Below are 10,303 nucleotides of genomic sequence, written 5' to 3' on the forward strand. Positions count from 1 at the left end.
GTGGTTTTGTGTTTTTTTTTTCAATTTATTTGTATGCACTGAAGATGGGTCAAATCAGGATCCGAAACGGATGTTTTCTTAATAAAAACATTTTTTTTCAATAAAACTCTTTGTAATTACTGGATGGATGCCCAAGAACAATTTTATCATATATATAATAAATAAATAAATATTTATATATATATATATATATATATATATTAAATTTTTTTATTATAATTTTGATGTTGAGATATGTGATATTCAGTTTTCAGGGCAATACATCAATTAAAAAATTGTATGACTTTAAAACATTTTTATTTTTTCCATACGTTTCGACACATTGTTTTGTGTCATCTTCAGTGGACTCTAGATTGAAAGAACAGATAGAAATTATTAAATAAAACTAAAATATAAGAAGTGATATGGTATGAACTTACATGTAATTGAATTAATAATTCCAAAAATAAAAATCGAAATCAAACAATGATAACTGACCACATACAAAGTTTCAATCATATTTTCAATTTTGATGTGGCCACAATTTTATATCACGAATCGAATACATCTCAGAGACGCTTTTCAGAATCTTGTCTGATACACCTTTACAAAAATAGTTTAAACAAAAGATTGGACACTTCCTCACTGTGCGAGAATTACCAAGTAGTCTTAAACAATGTCTCGAAATTAATACCTTTAAAATAGTTACCTATCATGATCGACTTTTAATTATATTAATTTTAATGCCAATTTTTCTTTTTCTTTTTTTTTTCTTTTAATTTTTATCTCAATTTTACAAATTATGTCCACCCTCACATTTGTCATGTTTTTATATTTCACTATATGTACCCTCTCGCGTTGTCAAATCTTAAATTCTTTGGTCAGTTCGTTTGCTTTGTACCTAACCCTCAACACGTGGTTCGCACATTGACGTACATTCAGTCAGTAGTCACCCCGTACATCGGAGCACAGAAATGTACGGCGTGATGTACTTTACAAATTCATAAAAAATCTCATTCAAAAATTTATATATTGTTCAATTTAAAATGACAAGGATTGGTTTTTTGTTGCATTGTGAACATTTATAATATGAAATAATTAGGATTGTGCATTGTGAACATTTATAATATGAAATAATTAGGATTAATTCAATTACATGTAAGTTCATACCAAATCACTTCTTATATTTTAGTTTTATTTAATAATTTCTATCTGTTCTTTCAATCTAGAGTCCACTGAAGATGACACAAAACAATGTGTCGAAACGTATGGAAAAAATAAAAATGTTTTAAAGTCATACAATTTTTTAATTGATGTATTGCCCTGAAAACTGAATATCACATATTTCAACATCAAAATTATAATAAAAAAATTTAATATATATATATATATATATTTTGTATGATTCTGAATTTGATGTTGACATATGTATTAACAAAGTCTAATAATCGGGCATAACATCAATAAAAAACATGAATTTCTTTCAAAAATTTATTTTAAATCCAATATGGATTGGATTATGCAAGAAAATACCACCGGCAAGGGCGGCAAATGGACATTGACATTGATTTTTTTAATCTTATATGACTTGAAGTCAAATTCTTTAACGCCATACCAATTTTTCGTCTGCCGAAAGTGAAACAAAAGAAATAATGTCGAGAAGCCGACTACGATTATTCGTATTAGTTAGAAAAGGGCTGTTTTTAGGGTTTTCCCGACAATTATTCGAATTTTTCTCGCCGTAAGAACCATCCTTGGACATCAACAAACATTTTAAAAACAGAATTGGCCAAATTGGTCCAGGCGCTGTTGAGTTATGCGCTTACCAACACATTTTGCGATCCATTTTTATATATAAGATAAATCAAAATTAGTTATGCTTGTTTCTATTTCAACTAATTTTGTAAAAATTATAAATTATGTTAAAACATTACTATTGTTAGGATTAGATAAGTTGTTTTAAGTGCTAAAATGTAAGATTTAAGATTAAAAGTTATGAAGTTTCTTTGTATAAGAACATCAGTATTTAGAAAAGTATACAATTAATAAAATTTTTTGATTATATTTTAAAAAAGAAGGAGGTTTAATAAATTATGTCATTTCTACTTTATTGTTCTTTTATATATATAAAAGGTTATTTAATATACTGATGATTAAAGGAAGTTGAGTTTTTGAAGTAATATTTTATAATTTTTTTTATTTTTTCTTCTAAGAATGTAATTTTAAAAACTAATTTATTTTTAGGCGATTCTATAAAAATAGAACAATTTTAAAAATAAAAGCTTATTTTAAAAATTAGAATCAATTCTTATAAAAAATATTATTAAAAGAATACCTTTAGTAATTATTTTTTTATAGCAATATAGATATAAAAATATTATTTATATCCCATGTTAAGTTTATTAGCATTTGCCTATGATACTTTTTTTAAACCCAGAGAAAAATGTTGAAGATTGATAAGTAGAGAAATAGATACAATGATTGCAGAATATGATTCAAAAACTTGTAGAGTAAAATTAGAACGAAGCGCTTTTTTCTTGGGTCATTGTGTTTATAGCTCTAAAGATACAAGAATGAATTTAATAACTGAAGAAGTAAACAAACTATCTTTTCGCTAACGACTATTAATAAAAAAAACAATGTCAATACGTTTTAAGAATAGTTAAAAAAAATTAACCCTATGTTTAGATGGTTACTAGCAGTTGTCAGCACTTGGTTTAGCCCTTCACAAAAGAAATGTGCTTCAATAAGCGAAGATGTAAATACGATGGTAGCTAAATATGATTTAAAATGGGATAGGTTAAAATTGGAGAGAAGTGCTTTTTTGAGACCCGAGAATGAATTTATTAAGTGATGAGGTCGATAAACATTTTCTAGTTCTTGAAGATAGAGGAAATTTATGTAAAAATGTAATTCAAACAGTTTTAATTCAGTGTAACGAACTTATCAAAAGAGATGATGATGAAAAATTAGCTAATGAGATCAAAGAAATAGTAGAGTGTTTGGATAAGATACTTATTTTAGACAGCTGCGATGATGATTTGGATTATGAATATTTATTTAAAGACGATATGAAAAATCAAGAAGAAATATTTTGTTTGGCTTGTAATGAACAGTTACATGAAGCTAAACAGTGTCCATTATATATATACATGTGCAATTTCCATATTTTGATGATCTATTGCCACCAAAACTTTGCAGTGAATTGATTCAAAAAGCTTGTTTTTGCAAAATTATGAGAAAATTGTTCCCGTTTAATTATAAAAATTTTGAAGATTTTAAGTCTGAGATGACATGCGAACAACTTAGAATTTTTGCAAACAGAGGAGAAGATGTTATAACAAAACAACCAAGTACTATATATAGAAAAGAAGCAACTAGAGCCCCTAAGCCTACAGAGAATGCAACGTGTTCTGAACCTGGTCAAACAGAAGAAGCCTTTCCTAGAAGATAACGATAAACAAGCAGAATGTATTAAAACTAAATTAAATTCTGAAGAATGTTCGTTTAATTTAATAAATGATAAAATGACAAAATAAAATAAGATATCAGATTTAGATACAAATTTAAACGAGGAAAAAACTGAATCTGATTTTGTACCTGATTCTAAAAGCAAACCTCATTCAGAAGAAAATGATAGAAAGTTTGATTTAAATCCAAATTTACAAAGAAATAGGAAACAAGAAGAGATTAATATTTTCGATGAAAAATCTGTACAACAAATGAAAAATTTAGAAAGCGTAAAGAAAAAAGAACAACCAGAAAATGACGATTTAATCAAACCAATCGCTGATTTACAAATAGATAAAGGTATTGACTTTGAACCAAAAGATTGTCTCTTAACGAAACCGAACATGTTACAACCCTTACAAATAAAAGGGGAAGAATTTCAAGGAGCTTATGGATGGGATAAATGCTATTGTATGATAATTGAAGAAACAGAAGATGAAGAAACAGAGGAGTACGAAACAGAAGAGGAAGAAACAGAAATAGTGTGTTATACGAGTAGTGTTGTTGGAAATTATTATTATGACATATATAATAATACACTGCCCACTATTTACGAAGAATCAGGTGAAGAAAATGAATCACAGCCAGAGGAGGAAGTCAATTCATCAGATAGTGTAAATGATTCAATTAATTGGCAACAAAAACCAACCCCTCTCCCAGGAGTCAAAAGTAAATTTGATTCTCATGAAAATGAAGAGTTTCCGGTACATGATTAGAAAAAAGAATATGCAAACAAAGATCAACAAATTACAAACACGTCAGCTAATACTAAAGGGTTGCATATGGCTCAGATTGAAAAAATTACAATAATTCCAGAAACTGCTGTGGAATATAGTGTAGAATATAAGAAGATAGAAAGAAAGTCTATAAAAGTACAACAAGAAGGGAAAGTCCTTGTAGCAGATGAGGTTTTAACAGACATTAGAGAATCTAATGAAATAAAAAGAGTGATTTTTGATAATAATAAAGAAGCGTTTTACGATGAAAGAAAAAGAAAAGAGGAGGAAGAACTTTTAGAATTCGAAAGGCTGGAGAAAAAGAAAAAGAATTACAAAAAGAAAGGGCGAAAAAGCAACATTTTTAGAGTTACTTGAAAAAGATAGTGGTGTATCATTGAATGATAGTAGAAATAAAGAAAAGTGTCATAAAGAGAATATAAGTAAAGAAGATGGATATTAACCACAATAATTCTGATACTGATAAAACTAAACAAAAAATATCCGGAAAAGGTATTATAAGTGTAGAATCTAATTCTAATTTAAATAATTTTAGTCAAGAGAAAGGAATATACTATTCTAAGAATCTTAGGTATTTTAAAATTTTTTATTATTTTTTCTTATTAATTTTATGATTTTTTGAGATATGTTTTAATAAAAATTTTCAAAAAAACAAAAGAAATCGTCATTAATGTTTTTATTTACAAAATTATAATTTTGTATCGTTTCAGCTTGAAATTTTTGCTTCATTTGATATTATCAGAATCAATATATTATATAATCATAGTTTTATGAATTAAAAATCAATATTTTATATTTTAGATTGTCTTGATACGATAAAATTAAATAAACTTTGTAAAGATTTTTCATGAGAATCCGACTCTAATCAATTAAAATTTTGGTTATAAAAGAATTCGATTGTTATTAAAAACTATTTTTCTTTTTAGATGAATGTCGTTAGGAATCTTCGTTATAAAAGTAATTACCAAAAATTTAGTTTTCTTGTTAACTTCCCGTAGGGTAAGTTATTGTAATGGGCCGAAAATCGGAATTGAAAATTTTTACATTTCTCGACGTTTTGAAGGTTTCTGAACGTTTTGGCATACCTCAGAAAAAATGGATGTGTGTGTGTGTGTGTGTGTGTGTGGTGTATATGTATGTATGGATACAAATTTCCAGTCACGTTTTAGGGCGCACGGATCAACCGATTTGAATGGTTCAAAAACATTCGATTCCTATTGATAGGGAAAAGAGCTGACTAGATTCTGGCAAAGGCAGGTCCAGCCGTTTCGGAGATACGGAGCAAAGAGTGCAGAAAATAGAAATCGAATTTTTGAAAGAACGGAGTATCCGATTTGAATGATCTAAAAAACATTCAATTAGTAATGATTGGGAGAAGTGTTTATCAGTTTTTGGCAAAGGCAGGCCCAGCCATTTCGAAGATACGGAGCTAAATATGTAAAAAATGGCAGTTTTTGAGAGAACTAAGCGTCCGATTTAAATGATTCAAAGAACTTTCTGCTTGTCTTAACAAAATAATTGATTTTAAATTTTTTTTTTTTTCTTTTTTTTTTTTTAGTTTTTTGTATATCGAACATATTTCAGATTTTATTCTATTATTTTATATTAGGCAATGATACAATATTTATAATAATCTATTTGAAAACATTCAGTATTCAACGGGAAGTTCCAGCAATTTGCCTTAAGGCACGATGCCATAATAGCCTCAAGACAGAATTCCACTTACAGCTAGTTTTACTTTTACATTACATATGAAGTAATTATAAGTATAAGTATTTTACTCATTTTCATATTTATTTTAAACGTCATGCAACATGGGTTTCGTTGAAGTTTGATCTTTGAACTCCCCGAAGAAAATTGTAAGCTACTGTCACACTTGGAATATTCGAATAATTTGAATATTTTTCAGAATGAAACATGTTATTCATAAATCATTTGTGATAGTTGCGCCTTAAGTTGGTGTCTTCGAAAATGGAGACAATGTTATCGCCGAGTTTTGATCATACAAAATGTGGAACGTGTGATAAATTTATAATTATTATAATAAAAGTTAAATACTAATTTACATATGCATGTATGGATACTATACATTTACGGTAATGTCTATATGTGGTTATTTACTGCTTATAATTTGATATTTCTGAAATAAAAGCCTGTTTTGTTCCATAAAAATCAAAAATCAAAATACAACAAAAAGCAACTCACAACAAACAAAAATCAAAAATTTAATCAAAATTAAAGTTTGCTCGTCACTAGAGTCCATTTTGTAGATTTTAGATTGCTATTTATTTTGTTCGTCAGTAGAGTCCTCTTTTTAACTTCCCGTAGGGTAAGTTATTGTAATGGGCCGAAAATCGAAATTGAAAATTTTTGCATTTCTCGACGTTTTGAAGGTTTCTGAACATTTTGGCATACCTCAGAAAAAATGGATGTGTGTGTGTGTGTGATACAAATTTCCAGTCACGTTTTTAAGCGCACGGATTAACCGATTTGAATGGTTCAAAAAACATTCGATTCCTATTGATAAGGAGAAGAGCTGATTAGTTTCTGGCAAAGGCAGGTCCAGCCGTTTCGGAGACACGGAGAAAAGAGTGCAGAAAATAGAAATCGAGTTTTTGAGAGAACGGATCATCCGATTTGTATGATTCAAAAAACATTTAGTTCGTAATGACGGGGAGTCATTATTAGTTTTTGGCAAAGGTAGGCCCAGCGGCTTCGGAGACACAGAGCTAAATACTTCTCTTTAGAAATTATTATTCCATTTAATGATCTTGCAAGATTTAGGATTTACAAATTGTTACTAGTTTTCTGGAACTTCTCCTAATAATCAAAATAATTATTTTTTTAGTATATATTTATATATTATTTTGTAATTACTCTATTTATCTAATATATCTAATTGACTTGGATGATTTTCTATTTTTTTCTGTTCACTCGAATGATTCACTTACCATACGACGAACTTATTTATTCTGGTAGTTCTGGTGAGGAGAATTGTTTCTTGGAAATGTTTAATGTAACGTCATATTTAAATTAATAGGATAAATTGAATAAAAATACCGCATTTAATTGTATTTAAACCATATTATATTTTATCAAATAATATTAACATAAAAGTTATCAAAATCTCGTTTCATGCTCGAAATCTTTTCATTTACAAATTCAGTCAAAGTAATTTGTTTTTTACTAATGTAATTTGTGTAGTACAACTCGACAAATTTGCAATATATTTAAAAAATGCATATATATATAAGAATTCTGCAAACAATAACTTCGGTTGATATAAAAAATATCCAAAATAAAATTTAAAATTTATAATTATAAAACCATGCTTATTCAATTGAAAATAAACAAATGAGTTGATGGTAGTTCAAATTTATTTATTTTTTGTATAATTTCTGGCGTGTTTTTTCATTTTAGGTGAAAGTATAGAGTCTTGTTATTATTTTGATAGCACAGTTTAATTTATTTTTATAAAATTACGACACGGCATAATTATTTGGCCTAGAATTTTGTTGGCACCTTCGGAAATCTATGCCTAGAGTCAACAACTCACTCGAATATATTTTTAGTTTGGCTTTGACGAATACTTGAAATAATTCGATGGGACATTTGACTTATTTCTTTTAACATTTCTATAATATGTATACATATAATATGTATATATGCATGTATATATAATTGTATATTTGTGTGTACGTGTAATAATTATCGGTAAGTGTTTAGCCGAGATATCGTGACTTAGATAAACGACACCGTATTTCCTTGTTTTAAAATTGAAGTCATAAGTATTTTATTATGTCAGCTACAAAATGATATATGGACATTGTGAATATTACACACAAACGGACACATTCGCATACATAGATAAAAATACACTATATTTTATATACAAGTGCAAAAAACTTTAAAAAAAATCAAACGTCATTTTAATTATTTACTACCTTAAATGAATAAACGTATTTATAGCTAGGTATAAGTACAATTTTGCCTTGAAGATTTATTAAAATGCTGTCGATTTATTAAAACTAACCATTCTCGAGTCGACAATAGGTCAAATTTTGTCATACACACATAATTTTTCCAATTTTGTCTCAAACGATTCAAAATGACTTAAAACGCCAAGAAAACATAAAATTAACAAATCAGATTTTGAAATATAGAATTTTTCTCCAAGAAGTTAATTAGAATTCAATATAGAAAAAAGAAATTGCACCAAGAACTTTATCTCTCTTTTTTCTTCCCCTCTTTCTCTTTCTCACACTATTTCTTGCTTTCTCTTTCTCACTCTCTTTCTTTCTTGCTTTCTCTCACACTTTCTTTCTTGCTATCTCTTACTCACTTCCTCTTTCTTTCTATAACTCCCTCTCTCTCTCTCTCTCCCTCTCTTTCCTACTGGAAGTTAATTACTATTAATCAGGGTACTTAATTTATAATTATTATATAAAAGTAAAAAAACAGTAAAAATGTAATAAGATAGTTTGGATTAAAATGGAGACAAATTTGTAAGATCAATAAAGTAAGAATATTTATAAGATTATTAAAATATTTTGAATTAAGATAAGATCAGATAAAGCAGAAACCAAACTAATCAACTTTTTTTTAAAACTTCCCGTAAGATAAGTTATAGTAATGGACCAAAAATCAAAAATAAAATTTTTTGCATATCTTCACGTTTCAGAGGTTTCTCAACATTTTGGCATACCCCAGAAAAAATTGATGTGTGTTTGTGTGTATGTATGTAATGTATGGATACAATTTTTCGTCCACGTTTTCGGGCGCACGGATCAACCGATTCAATAGTTCCAAAAACATTCGATTTCTATTGATAAGGAGATGTGCTGATTAGTTTCTGACAAAGGCAGGTCCAGCAGTTACGGAGATAAAGAGCAAAGAGTGCAGAAAATAAAAATCGAGTTTTTGAGATATCGGAGAATCTGATTGGAATGATCTAAAAAACATTCCATTAGTAATGATTGGGAGAAGTGGTTATTAGTTTTTGGCAAAGGCAGGCCTAGCCATTTCGGAGATACACGGCTAAATGTGTAAAAAATGATAATTTTTGAGAGAAATAAGCATCCGATTTTAATTTTTCAAAAAAAAAATTTGCTTTTGTTGACATTATGATTATTTTGGGAAAAATATATTTTACTTTAATTTCCAAAAAATTTTTGAGTATCGAGAATAATTCGGTTTTTCAAAATTTTAATTCCGTACGGGTAGTTCCAGCAATTTGCCTCAAGACAGAAAATGCCATCAATCACCACTAGTTTTATTTTAAATTTCACGCGAACGAAATCTCGAATACAACTAAATTCGGCTACTTGTCAAAAAAAAATATCAAAATCGGTCCAGCCGTTTCGGAAGTTACTAGCCTAAACTTAGAGATAAAATTTTAAAAATGACAATTTTGTTATAAGTATGCATTTTAGTTATATTCGTAAACATGTATTAAAAAACAACTACTTTAGTATTACAAACATACCCTTTAAATTTTCTTAAGAAAACAATTGTTCTAGGTTCAAATTTAAAAGAAAACATTAAATTTGAAAATAAATAAATAATGAAAAAGATCATGATTTGATCAGTAAAACCATACGAAAAACCCTTTCGCTTAAACTTGTGAATCCAAATGGTAAATTTTAAATGAGACATTTTTCTATAAAAAAAGAAGCTTGATAAAACTTCATTTATATTTAACAAGTTCAGGCCGGGGCCGATATTCGTTTGTTTTGTTATGAGGCGGCGCTGAAATGAACATCGCGCTTCATTTGGCGGCGCATGATTATTGCCTATTCAGACCTGCATACGCCTTGTTTGTTGCTCTGCAGTACAGTGAGATCTTATTGTGCAAGTTTTGTAACTCGTGCCGTTTTTTTCATTCTGACCACAAATTTCCGACAGTAAATATAATTAGAAAGGTGATTAGAATGTTTTTTTTAATTTTTACCCTCATAAAAAATGGATAACATGGATATGGAAGTAAGTGATTCGGATGAATCTATAATTAGAAGCAAGAAAAGAAAAGTGACAAGATTACGAATAGTTTCTTCCTCTTCAGACGAGGATTTTGTTAA

The sequence above is a fragment of the Ctenocephalides felis genome, unplaced genomic scaffold (genome assembly GCF_003426905.1).
Source record: "Ctenocephalides felis isolate EL2017-DRISC unplaced genomic scaffold, ASM342690v1 CF-g0.4_SCAFFOLD_02859, whole genome shotgun sequence".
In the NCBI taxonomy this organism is placed as follows: domain Eukaryota; kingdom Metazoa; phylum Arthropoda; class Insecta; order Siphonaptera; family Pulicidae; genus Ctenocephalides; species Ctenocephalides felis.